Source organism: Capra hircus, chromosome 22, assembly GCF_001704415.2.
Source record: "Capra hircus breed San Clemente chromosome 22, ASM170441v1, whole genome shotgun sequence".
Classification (NCBI taxonomy): Eukaryota; Metazoa; Chordata; class Mammalia; order Artiodactyla; family Bovidae; genus Capra; species Capra hircus.
This window is the reverse complement of record NC_030829.1, coordinates 25,178,290-25,191,940: the sequence shown is the minus strand read 5'-3', so window position 1 is coordinate 25,191,940 and position 13,651 is coordinate 25,178,290. Positions and strand designations below refer to the sequence as shown.

At 34.8% G+C, this 13,651-nt stretch overlaps 1 protein-coding gene across 1 annotated transcript in view; it reads left to right on the top strand.

The window, feature by feature from the left end:
* The window catches only part of CNTN6 (contactin 6), a 324,176-nt gene continuing 318,466 nt past the window's right edge, over positions 7,942-13,651 (top strand). Inside the window, exon 1 of the mRNA XM_005695718.3 lies at positions 7,942-8,209. The gene's annotated coding sequence lies outside the window, so the exon portion shown is untranslated. The remainder of the gene's footprint in view (positions 8,210-13,651) is intronic.

Genomic DNA, 13,651 nt, shown 5'->3' with positions numbered 1-13,651 from the left:
GTTTAAGCAGCTAAACTCCAGATTTTAGAGTTTATGTGCTGTGACCTCTTCATTGTGTCTGGGAAATAGGATAGTATCATAATTATTATGCATAGAAAATATCTCAATCTTCAGGGTTAAAAAGATTAGACTAGAAGAGGAGCTGCATTAATGAAATACATTTATTTTCTCTGGGCCTAAGCAATTTACCCTATAATTTAGAAAGAGCATAGTGGGCCTCATGGTAAATAATACTCCTAAAATAGTGAGCCTTGCAGAGCAATTGGTGCTCATTAAAATTCAGCGTTGGAAGCAGCAGGTGGCAGGCAGTTCCGTGGAACAATCTCTCAGTGTCCTATGCCTGAAGCAAAACAATTTATGTCACAAGATACTAGGTGCTACCTACTCCCTGTTGTAAGTTATCATTGTGTAAAACTTCTTCTATATTTATATGAATATATTCAAGAGATTTGAACTGAATTATTGGAATATAGTTCTGCTAAAATATACTGTTTCTTACTATGTTGTAGAAGGAAAATATATTCATTTCCTTATTTTTCTTTTGAAAAGTAATACATTTGCAGGCAAAGGGTATTCCTTTTTTTTTTTCCAGTGGGAAGTGCATTTCTGAATATCTGGGAAATATACATATGTAGTATAAAGTGAAAAAACAATTTCGTGTTGGAGTAAGAGACTAAGAAAACCGTTGTGCTTCCTTCAATGTTCTTTTCCTGACAGAAAGTAAATGTGATATGTGTACTGAATTTCCCTTCATGGCACTCCAATTCCCACCTCTCCCTCACCAAAACGGAAAAGAAAAAAATACAGTCTACATTTCTTGGAATGATTTAATACTTCTATCCTTTTCAAAGCACAATGAAGAGTTGAGCCAAATATTTAGTTTCATAGTATCTTTATGAAAAATAAGCAGTTCTATAAATAATACAGGGCTTAACCATCTAGTTAATTGTCAGAGTCTGTGCAGTTACAGCTTAAATGATTGTGTTCAAGAGAAACTTTTATGTCTTTAAGAGTGAAATACACATAAAATTATAGCAGATATTTCATCTTTCATTAAATATGCCATTGTGCACAGCAAAGAGCTTTTGGCAGAGAGGTTCAGAAGACGGATGTTGAGGGTAATGGACCTGCATTCAAATCCCTGTCTGACCTTTTACAGTTTGTATGATCTTGGCATAGTATTTAATCTTTCCAAATCTCAGGTGCCAGTAAAGCAAAGGTGATAATAACTACATCACAGGGTCATTGTAAGGGCTAGGCAAGACTTTAGAGTTAGTGTCTGACCCAGAGGAAGTACAAAAGTGTTTATATTTTGATAATATTAGGAGAAATGTCTATCATAGGCAGGGGAAAATGTCTTATTAAATATATATATTTCAAAACAAAAGTTATTTAGAAAAGTTTCACATGCCAAAGTATCTGAATAAAAAATAAAGGAAACGAGCAAAACAATAATATCAAGACGACAACATCTCTATGTTTGTTTATCTTATATCTTTAAATAATTGTATTAGTTCAATAATCTTTCCTTTAGAGAAAGAAAATCTCTCCTTTAGAGAAAGAATGTCATTAGATGTTTTTTTAATAATAAAGCAACTGTATACAAGTTAAGGGCTTCTCTGATGATTCAGCAGGTAAAGAATCTGCCTGCAATACAGGGGACACAAGAGAAGCAGCTTTGATTCCTGGGTTGGAAAGATCCTCTGTCGGAGGAAATGGCTAGCCACTCTAGTATGCTTGCTTGGAGGATCCCATGGACAGAGGAGCCTGGCAGGAGAGAGTTCAAAGGGTCGCAAAGAATCGGACACAACTGAGCAACTGAGTAGACACACAAACCCATGCACATATACAAGTTATAGTTAATAGGCATGCTTTTCCTGAAAGAGGAAGAAATGCCTGAAGCTTATAAAATTTGGGGGACACACTTCAAGAATTGGCAGGTGAGGGGACCATATGTATTGCACTGGAAAATGTTAGGAAGATGGACAGTTTCTTTTTTTCCTTTGGTATCAAGACAGCAGGAGGCCTGGGTTCGATCCCTGGGTCTGGAAGATCCCCTGGAGAAGGGAATGGTAATCCACTCCAGTATTGCTGCTTGGAGAATTCTGTGGACAGAAGAGCCTGGCCGGCTACAGTTCACCGGGTCTCACAGTCGGACATGACTGAGCAACTAACACTTTCATTTTCACTTCCAAAAAGAGAGCAGAGGAAACAGCAGTCATGAATGAAGAATTCTCCTTGGGGCTGTGACGGGAAAAAAGTCATGCTCCACAGTTCCTTGAAGTTGATTTCACTGCTGAAGGAACTCTGTGGCAGACCTGAGAGAGGTGTTACACCTCAGCCTGTGCCTAATGGCGGTCCTGTTGATTGATATTGTCCCACTGCATTGGGCAGAGCCTAAACTGTCGGTCTCAACGTCTCCCAGACCATGTGGGCATGCGGCAAATACCTGTGCATATAGAGACTCCCATCCCCATGCCTCAGCAAAAATGATAGAATAAAGAAAGAGATTCCAATAGGAGTGCTAGACACCACGTTAAATGCAGTGTCCTAGGCTACCTTGTCAAAAAGCAGAGTCACATTGGATTAAAAAATCCAACTGCATGATGATTAAGAGAAAGAGTTCAAACAAAGTGGCAAAAAATTGTGTTCATGTGCAATATATACAGGAAAACGCAAACTAGAAAACGGGGATGCCAAACAGAATTCAGATGCAAGAGATGTAAACAATTTAAAAGGATTCCTAACGATGCTTTATCATAAAGATGCAATCATATACATGTATATAGCAGAGACATTACTTTGCCGACTAAGGTCCGTCTAGTCAAGGCTATGGTTTTTTCTGTGGTCATGTATGGATGTGAGAGTTGGACTGTGAAGACGGCTGAGCACCGAAGAATTGATGTGTTTGAACTGTGGTGTTGGAGAAGACTCTTGAGAGTCCCTTGGACTGCAAGGAGATCCAACCAGTCCATTTTGAAGATCAGCCCTGGGATTTCTTTGGAAGGAATGATGCTAAAGCTGAAACTCCAGTACTTTGGCCACCTTATACGAAGAGTTGACTCATTGGAAAAGACTCTGATGCTGGGAGGGATTGAGGGCAGGAGGAGAAGGGGCTGACAGAGGATGAGATGGCTGGATGGCATCACGGACTCGATGGACGTCAGTCTGAGTGAACTCCGGGAGATGGTGATGGCCAGGGAGGCCTGGCATGCTGCGATTCATGGGGTCACAAAAGTCGGACACGACTGAGCGACTGAACTGAACTGGACTGATACACTCAGAGAGATGCAATTCACTGTATAGGTAGGCGGTAAGATAAATAGATACTGTATATACTATATATCTAACTGTAGTGAGATACTAATAATATATATGTATACATACACCCACACATACACATATACACACACATATATATATTTATATAACATTTATCCATTAAGCAATTCAGAAGCAGAATATGCAGTGCAAAATCTTGAAAAATAAGGATTATTTGATTTAAAAATTTAATATGCTTTTCACAGAATTTGACATGTCAAGTAGACAAAATATAAAAAGGGATATAAAATTCTGAGTAATAAAATCAGTTAATACTGAATTCTAATACCAGACTACCTGGGTCTGATTCCCCCTTATCATCTGCTAACTAGATGCTCTAAGACAATTTAGGTTACCTCTATGTGCTTCATTTTCCTTGTTTTCTACATGTGGAAAATGAGAACACTAATCAGGTTATTGTGAAGATTAAATAAATAACTAATATAAAACACTCAAAATACTACCTGGCACATATGTTGGGCTATAAAATTATCTCTTGATGTCACCATCATGACCATTGTCTCCTAGAAAAATATAAACACATTAAATTGACACAGATTGAAAAAGAATTGAAACTACTAACATAAGAGAAATTGGAGAGGGCAATTTTCATAGCCCACTAAAATCAGTAATTATGGCGATAGCAAAAATGATAATATTTGGCCTGAATGATAGGCTTGTCAATATTTATTTTTTTTAAATTTTAAGAAAAGCTACTACCTAACATCATCATCATTTAATTTATTACATCTCAACTTTGTAAGAAACTTTACATGAAATAAAACATACTCACTTATAGAGTATGAAAGCATTTGTCAAATGTGCATATCTTTGTAACTTCAGTCACAACCAAAACCAATATTTTTATCACTTGAAAAATTCCCTGATGCCCAATTGCAATTAATCTCTCTCCACCTCAGCCTTAAGCAAACATTCTTTGTTTTCTGTCACTATCAAATTGCTGAGGCTTTCCTTGAATATCTTTTCTAATAGCATACCATTTTCTAGATTAATCTAAGTAATAAGTATTAGCAAATTTTGTCTTTTTAGTGCTAACAAGTATTACGTTTGTGAAAGTAGCACAATGTTTTAATCCATTAATCTTCTGATAAACATTTGTGTGGTTCCCAACTTTTGCCTATTAGAAATAATTGCTCTGAATCTTCATTGCACACCTTTGTGTGGACATATGCTTTTTCTTTTTCTTTTGAGAAAATACACAGGAGTAGAGTTTCTTGGTAATAGTATTTTAGAAACTGCCAAATGGTTTTTCAAAGTAGTTTTAACTCTTTAAACTCTTAGCAACCCAGGTATAAGCATTTCAGTTGACCCACATCCTCAAAAAAGCTTTGGTATTTTCACTGCTCTGCATTTTAGTCTTTCTAATTGGTGAAAAGTGAAAGTGAAAGTCACTCAGTCTTGTCTAACTCTTTGTGACCCCATGTACTGTAGAGTCTGTGGAATTCTCCAGGCCAGAATACTGGAGTATTCTAGGGGATCTACCCAACCCAGGAATGGAATTGGGGTCTCCTGCATTACAGGCAGATTCTTCACCAGCTGAGCTACCAGGGAAGCCTTGTGTAGTGGTATTCACTGTCATTTTAATTTGCATTTTCCTGATGAATAACGATGCTGAGCACCTTTTTTTATGTGCTTAAAGGTTATTCACATATCTTTGGTGAAATGTCTGTTTATATATTTTTTAACTGTTTTAGTTGGTGTTCTTGTTATTTCTTTAAATTAAAATTAAATTTCCTTAATGATATCTTTCAAAGATCACTTTCCATTTTGATGAAGGCCAATATTTGATTTTTCTCTATGTTTTGTGTTATTGCATTTAAATGTGTACCTATGTGTGTCCTAAGAAATATTTTCCTACCCCAACGACTTGTATATTTTCTTCTAGGAGTTTTAAAGTTTTACTTTTAGGTTTGTGGTCCATTTCAAATTTGATGTTTAGGTTTGTGATTCATTTTCCTGGTGTATGTATAGTGAGTTAAGATTAATTTATTCCAAATTCCAAAAATATCCATTTGTTTAAACACTGTTTCTTAAATATGACATTTTAATCATAATTATCTTGGAAAGTTTGTCTAAAATCGATTGATCATGTAAGTATAATTCTATTTTTAAAAGCTCTTTTATGTTCTATTGAAGTGTTCTGCCAAAAATACATTGCCGTGATCACTTTAGGAGAGTAGTAAGTGTTAAAATCAGAAAAAACAACTTCCATTTTGCTCTTTATCATTTTGATTTTACTTTTAATAGCTATTTTCTTTCTACTAAAGTTTATTGTCATGACAACTGCCACAAGAAAACCAGCTGAGATTTTGATTAGAATTATTTCAAATCTAAAGACCTATTTATAGATAATTGACTTCTTAAAAATATTTAATTTTCTCATCCATGAACATGGTATATTTCTTCCTTTATTTAAGTCTTAGTTTATTTCTCTCAGTACTTCACTGTAGTTTTTAGTGTATAGACCTTAGTTTAAAGCTTTGATGCCCCCAGCGACTAAAGAATAAGAATATGAGAAGTGAAGTGAAAGTTGCTCAGTCATGTCTGACTCTTCGCGACTCCATGATCTGTCCATGCAATTCTCCAGGCCAGAATACTGGAGTAGGTAGTCTTTCCTTTCTCCGGGGGATCTTCCCAATCCAGGGATCAAACCCAGGCCTTCTGCATTGCAGGCGGAGTCTTTACCAGCTGAGCCACAAGAATATGAGAAGATCCCAGCAAATGTTTCTAAGAAGGAACAGCTAGTGAGATATGGAGCGTAAGGGAGAAAAAGCCAATTAAATTGGATTCAAGATAGAAAGTAAAAGGTTGACTTGAAGACCATGAGTATAGACAATTCTTTCAAGGTAACTTACTGTAAGAAGAGGCAGGGGAATGACAGAGGTAGGTGGAAGACAATGGGACATCTGAAAGATTGTTGATTTTTAACCTCCATGCTGTAATGACACAGAAGAGGGGGATAACTGATAACTCTGATGAGGGACACAAGTAGCTGGAACGATGTCTTGGATATGTAAGAGAGCACATTAACTAGAGCACAGTGGAGGACCTGGCTTGGGTAAGGAGCATGGCTCACTCGGACGCAGGAGTGAAGGCAGAGTCCATGGACACAGGGGCAGGTGTGTGGCTGGAAGCAGTAGGAGGAACTCCTAGAGCTGTCTTCTGATTGTTACTCCCTTCTCAGGGGACTAGAAAGCAAAGCAATTAGCTATCTTTGAATATGGGGCAGAGCTATTAGAGATTTAGGTCAAGGGGCATCTTTTAAATTAAATGAATTCTTCATGGAAAAACCCACTATATTATGACTATTTTTCTCATACATCCTCAGAAAAATTCAGCATATTGGCATTTTTATAAGTAAATAATATGTTGATTTCAAAAGAGAGATGCCTCTAAATTTAAAAAAAAAAAAGGTAGAGGTTCAGTTAAGGCAATTATCATCCCTATAAAATACTTCTTCCATTTTGCCTCTTCACGAATTGGAAGAATAGTATAGCCCATTTTGATTAACCTAGTGTTATGAAGCATTAACTTCTCTCTTAAGCCTCCCAGGATGATAGTTAGACCCCATGTAGAAATGAGGTATATGACTGACATTTTTTAGAGAAGAATGTGATCACAGAAATCCATAGAATGTAGTCATAACATGCAGTCACAGAAACCTTCTGGCTTATCAGATAAAGGCAAACAGTCTGAAAGATACCCGTATTCGATTTGTGGATTTTGTTTTCCCAGAATCTATATACTTGAAGATGTTAAAAGTGAATTTCTTTTTATTACAACATGAAAATAAGTGCAAGCAAGTTTTCTGCTCTCATGTTGTAGCCATGTGTGTATGTGTTGTTGTCTCTGCATTCAGGTGGTCTATTTCTTATTTTCATTCAACAAGCTGTTACTCCCTTCAAAATCAATGGCAAAACCCCAAGATATTAAAAAGTTTCACTGAAAAGTTGGTCACAAAACAAACACAAATAGCATTCTTTTCCTTACAGAGCTGTTTTGCAAACACACACACAGTTGCTCTTGGCCTCAAAGATTATATATATGTATGTTACCTGGGAGAGCAGCCCTACTCTTTTGGATGTCACTTTCTTTATGTGCTTACCTATCTTTTAGAAGCCTTGTGCACAAATTAAAAAAAAAAAAAGGTTTAGAGAGATTTCAGTGACAGTGCATAAGATCCTTTGATTTTATTTCCTTTTTCTCTTCTCCCTAACTATTGGCAGAAGTTACAGGCATGCTTCAGAAAGCTTACATTTGAATACAGTCTAAATCAGGGCAGACCCTTGACCGGCTTAATCTTCACTTGCAAATGACAATGCAGTGAAACCAGAGGAAGAAAAAAAAATTACTTATTTTCCTGTTGGAAGCCTAATAAGTAGTTAGCCTGACCCAGTTTTCAATAAGAAATTTTCTGATGACCCAACAGGAGTGACTATCTCTAGTCAAAAAAAAGGGGAGGGTGAATTTAATCTTTCATGCCACTGGAATGGCAGCTGCTCTTAGTATTCTCTGATTCTGTGAAGGATGACAAAGATAGAGCTGGCTTTTCAATGTAGGGAGAATTTTCCTTTTGAATATTCCAAACGGGAGATTTGCACATGTGCCTCAAGAACTAATTGTCTAGGTTCCGTCAGGAATGCAGCGGTAGAGGAGCGTATTTTATGCTTAAGACCAGAGAGGAGCCACGCAGTACTCAGTGGATAAAAGGCTTGCAGTCCCAGCTGGGAAAAAGAGTCCCATTATCTCCCAGCTGCATAGACGTTCCATACGGCTTGGTTCTGCCTGGATGCACAGCATGCCTGGCTGAGAGCTTGAAACAGAGTTCTGCAGAAAAAAATTGTAAAGATCCCGAGACGTTTCCCTGGTAAGATCTGTAAGTACAAAATTGTGCTGTCTGCTGCAATGAGAATATTGCTGGGCAAGCTGCAGCTTTTCTTCCTTTCAATGTCTTTGTATTAGCATAACAGGTAAAAGCTTGGGTTGGGGGAGAAGTCACTGCTTTATTTATGCTGTGTTTCCATGATGCTGATGCTTAAAATGCATTTATTTCTGTGAAAGAAAATGTATTGAATCTGTATTCGGAAGAGCTTAGGATCAAACCAGGGCAAGAGACTACAGGTATATTTTTCAGTGTTGCATTAGTCTTTGCTGCAGTAAAACTAATGGGCAAGAGGGGATGACAGTGCTAATTCTAGTACTTTCAGATGGCTTTACACCCTTTCTGTACCGGCAAATGGAAGATGTGATTGCTAAATTTTTTCATCAAAGGGTAAAGGGGTGGGGTTTACAGTGTCCAACGGATGGTTTAAAGGAATGTTTAGGAAAAGTTTCCTTGGGGAGGGTTTTGGTTAGGGAAGCAAAGTAAGACTGGAGGTCACATGAACTTGCAAAATTCATCTGATATTGTGCCATTTATGTAGCTTCTAGATAATAGCTTCTGGAGTTGCCATTTATAATAGTTAAGCTTGTCAGTATTAAGGTATGTATAATACTTTATGGAAAGTTTCAAAAGTTGATGACTTGGGAACAAAACTTTTAAGAGCTCTGAGATTAGCCACATATAACCCGTTATGTTAATAGAATACTGTCAACATTGGGAGTTTGGGGGGAAATTGGAATTCATAGTTTTGCTTCTCCAATTGTAAACTACTTATGTTTAAATAATCAGCATCCTGACTATGTCCTCTGAGAAACATTCACAGAATGACTAAATAGAAGTTATACCAAGAGGAAAAATAGGGAGAACAGTAGAATTACACAGAATCAATTCGGAAAATGAGGTATTCATAATCTTATCTACAGTGGAAATGTTTTTCAGAGATCTTTGTAAAAAAAGAAGCCATATGTTGAATACTGAATTGCTTGTTTTGAACAATTTTCATTTGTCTGATGGATTTATCATTCTCTTTATTCTTGTGTTTAAAGGCTTTACCAATTTATGTGTATTGTATTTTATAGGCAAAAAAGATATTTAAGCACACTCTCCCTTATCTCTCCCTTCTCTCATACATGTAAACCTACACAAATTCATAAAACAAACAGACACGTACAAAAATACTGACATGATTTGTATAACAAACAGAAATACAGAGCTATTTCATCTTTGATGCTTCAGTGACTTTTTAAAAGCAACATCATGGCTATGCAGTCCAACGATTATAAAAATATAAATCTGCAAACTTTTATATAAGGCCTTATATGAGGTTATATAAATGCATAACTTATCACATCTTATAAAAAAAATCTCATCAACTACAGTGCATGACTTCCTTTGAGCATCTCTAGTGATGTTCCAGAATACTTTTTTTTTAATTCTCCATGTAACTTTTCTTAATGAAAACAAATTTAAATTGTCATTTAACAAATTATTACACATTTAGTCCAAACTTAGTGAAGGAGGAAGGTTATGACTTTTAAGCAAATAATATTTGCTTATTATTCACTTATGTATTTATTTTAACATCATATTAGAATACAGTAGCATACAGTATATTCATTAAAAATGACTCAAACTAAACCTAAAAGTTTGAAAAAGAACTCTCAACACCCATAATAACAAATATAAATTTAAAGACTGTCATTGGAGATACCCAATGCTATTCACTGAGTAAGAAAGACTTTAGAAAGAATGACTTCTTACCATATATTTATTTTTTATATTTTTACAAATAAGTATTTACATAGTATGACCAATGATGATGATGATAGATAGATAGATGACAGATAGATCCATAGACAGACGTTCTGTTAAAAAGACATGATCTTACCCTACTCTGACAAAGGTATTGAATTTATTTTAACATTTGGACTAAGCAGCGAAAAAAGAAAGCTGATATAAAACTGAAAAAAAAATGACAAAATTATAGGCATTCATTTCTTTCCAAGAGAAAGATTAGTTCCAGAAAAAATTGCCTTAGAGTTAAGAACAACAATTATAAAATTATTAATAGTTTGAAGTCATTTTTAGAATGAATGTTTAAATATTATACTATCTCTTATAAGTCCTTGTTGTGATAAAGAAATTAGCACATGGACTTTCTCTCTCTTACACATATCATCGGATTTTTAATTATAGTATCAGTTTTATATAACTGAGATTTATAGTATTTATATCCTGGCTTAATTCCTACAGTCTTCATTTGGACTTATTTCAAGTTTGAAAAGATTCAGACCTTATCAATTGCTCAATTTACCATTCCTGTATTCTTTACTTTGAATCTTCATTTCTTAGGTTGCTGGAGTTCATTTTTAGCCCTCCATCAAAGAAACTGTCATAGATGCTCTATTTTCTGTGTACTTAGATAGAATGTTTCTTCCATTTGCTTTGAACATGGAAGACAAGTTATCTTTCTTGAATCAAATTCATTTTTTTTCCTTCAGTGGTTTGTAAATATTTATAAACAATGCTGAGGACACTTCCTGTATTGAATGTTGCTGTCCAGTAGTTTTTAGATATATTTGAAGTTTTCATCCTTGTATATAACTTTCTTTTATTGTGATGGATGGCCACATGATTCTTATTTGTTTGGTTGTTTGTTTTTGCCGGAATATGTTCTGAAGTTGGTCAGTCTTCATCAACTCGGCTTAAGGATGGTGTACCTCACTGATCTGAGATTATTTTATTTCAATTTTTTATTGTTACACTATATATTTGATTTCCCCCCCCCCCCAGAGAATGTGGAGATTGTTTTTATATTATTTCTTCTTTTTCTTCAGGAACACCAATTATAGGCATGTTGGGTCTCATGTGTCTGTCTTCAACATCTATTATATTATCCAAATTATTTTTAATTTTATACATTTTTAGTTCACTTTGATTTTCTTTTTAGAAATATATGCAGAAGATAATAACTCTATGTAAGAGTAACTGTCTAAGCACTTCCTCCAAACTGGGGCTGATTCTTCTTGAGACTGACATTTTTTATCTGCACTTCCCCTTTCTTCACCCCTTTGATCTTTTTCTTTTACAGTAGGCAGAGATGTAGGCATAGGCAGAGTAGAGATGATAATTAAGGCACTGAAACAATTTTGTATGATACTATAGTGGCAGATACATATCATTATATATTTGTCATAATCCTAAGAATGTACAACAAGAATCAACCCTAATATGAACTATGATTCTTGAATGATAGCAATGTAACAGTGTAAGTTAAACAACTGCAACAAATTGTAGAACCATGTATCACTATGGTAGCATACTTTGCTTGTAGGGTAGGCTGTTCAAGTGTGTGGGGGCAGGGAGTACAAGGTATCAGGTTTAGAGGCAAACTACATCCTCCTAAAAGTAAGAGAAGGAGAAAGTAATTATCACTTTATCCTGATGCACCTTCCTTTAAGTCTTTTTTTTTTTTTTTTTTTAAGCAGTGATGTAAATGTGCTTCAGAGTCTGTTTTGGGATAATGTCTACTCACATTTTTCATTGAAGACAGGGGGTTTTTTGCTCTGTTTTCTATCCTGCCATCACCACTATATTTTTCTTTCTTCTTTGTTGTTTCTGTAAAATAAGAGAGGAATAGAAATCTCTTTAATAAGCTTTAAGTAAAAATCTTTCAGTTTGGAAAAATTCTTTTAAATGGAAATTTCATTAGAAAATTAAATTATTCTCATTATTCATATTGACAAGAGCTGTTTTAGTTAAAATTGAATTTTTGTGCACTGTGTATTCTAGTATTAAATACTTATTATAGTCAAGGCCTAACACAGGACAAACTAGAGGGAGAAAAAAAAACACAGAGTCAATGCCATTCTTATGATCTTCTATTAGTCTTTCATGAGGGAGTCTATGGCCTACTTACCTATCTTGCAATGAATCCTAACATAATTTACAGTGAATTTGGGTCCTAGTAACATGAATCAAAATTAGCTCTCTCAAATATTTAATGGCAGTAGAGTGGATATAAAACTGAAGCGTAATCGGTTTCCAGTTACATGGATAAATGAATGAAATTATTTAGATATTGATATTTTTAAAGAAGCAATAAAAGAATCATGTATTCTATGAAGTAACAAAATGAATGTTCTTACTGGTAAAACATGTTCCAATTAAGTCACATTCTCTGCATGGCTCTAAAGTGATAAGCAGGATCCTGATGGCAGGCCACTTGAGCTGAAGTGCCATCCATCACCTGCTCTTCTCTACATCCAGCACAGAGTAGCCTTATGGTCTTAGGTGAGTTACTTAGCCTCTCTATACCTTGGTTTCCCCATCTCTAATGGAAAGAAAAATACTTCATAGTATTAGCAAGAGGATTAAATGGGTTAATATGTGAAAACACCTTGGAAGAAAACCTTGAAATTAATAGGCACTCTTTGTAGTAGTTTTTTAATCATTTTTATCTTACTATCACTACTATAACATTTGTCTAAAAAGCTTCAGGATTGAGAAGCAATAATATAAAATAATGAAAATAATAAAAATACAATTATCATCCAATCAATTATATTGGTTATTTAATAGAAAGTTAAATTTGGAGATATAAAACACAGTTAGATACAAAAATGGAGGTTAAGGAGCATTGAGAGAAGCTTTAGAGATGCTGGCCCTCAGATCCATATAGCTTAAAAACAGAAGTGATATTTCTGCATATACCAAACAATCAGACCTGGTCTAGACAAGGAATTTATTTAATTTTCTGATTATAAATGCAATACACTTTTAAAAAAAAGCACTTTAAGCAAAACACACACACACAACACAAAGCCATAGTTCCTTTTACCAAAGAAAGCCATGGCAAGATGCTTGTGCATTTCTTTCCTGTTGTTACTAAGAATTTTCTTCTATATTTAAAAAAAATTAAAATTTTAATGTTCTAAAAAAGTAACACATACACCTGGAAACAACAGTAATGAAATTTGAAACCACAGCAAACATCCTAGACTAAAAAATACCTCTCTGCACCCTTCCAGTCCTACTTCCCAGAGATGATTTCAACAGTTTATTGTATTTATTGTTTACTGTATACTTTTTTACTATCTTAAAAATTAGATACACTCTTTATTGAATTTCAGTAAAAATTAATACCCTAACATAATATATAACTTCATATTTTCTAAAATAGTTGAAGATAATGACTTGTTTAAATTTTTCCCAAGATATTTTACCTGGTGTCTACCTTTCTATTTTATTTTCAGTTTATTTTTAAACTGTTTCCAATATTTTTGTCAGTGTTTACTGAGACATATGACATGTTTTTCTGACATTTATTTACTACATCTTCTAACTACATACATGCATTTCGTGGATTCATTCCCTGTATACGAAAGATCACTTGCAGGTGATTCTAGAAACAGTATTAAACTCTCT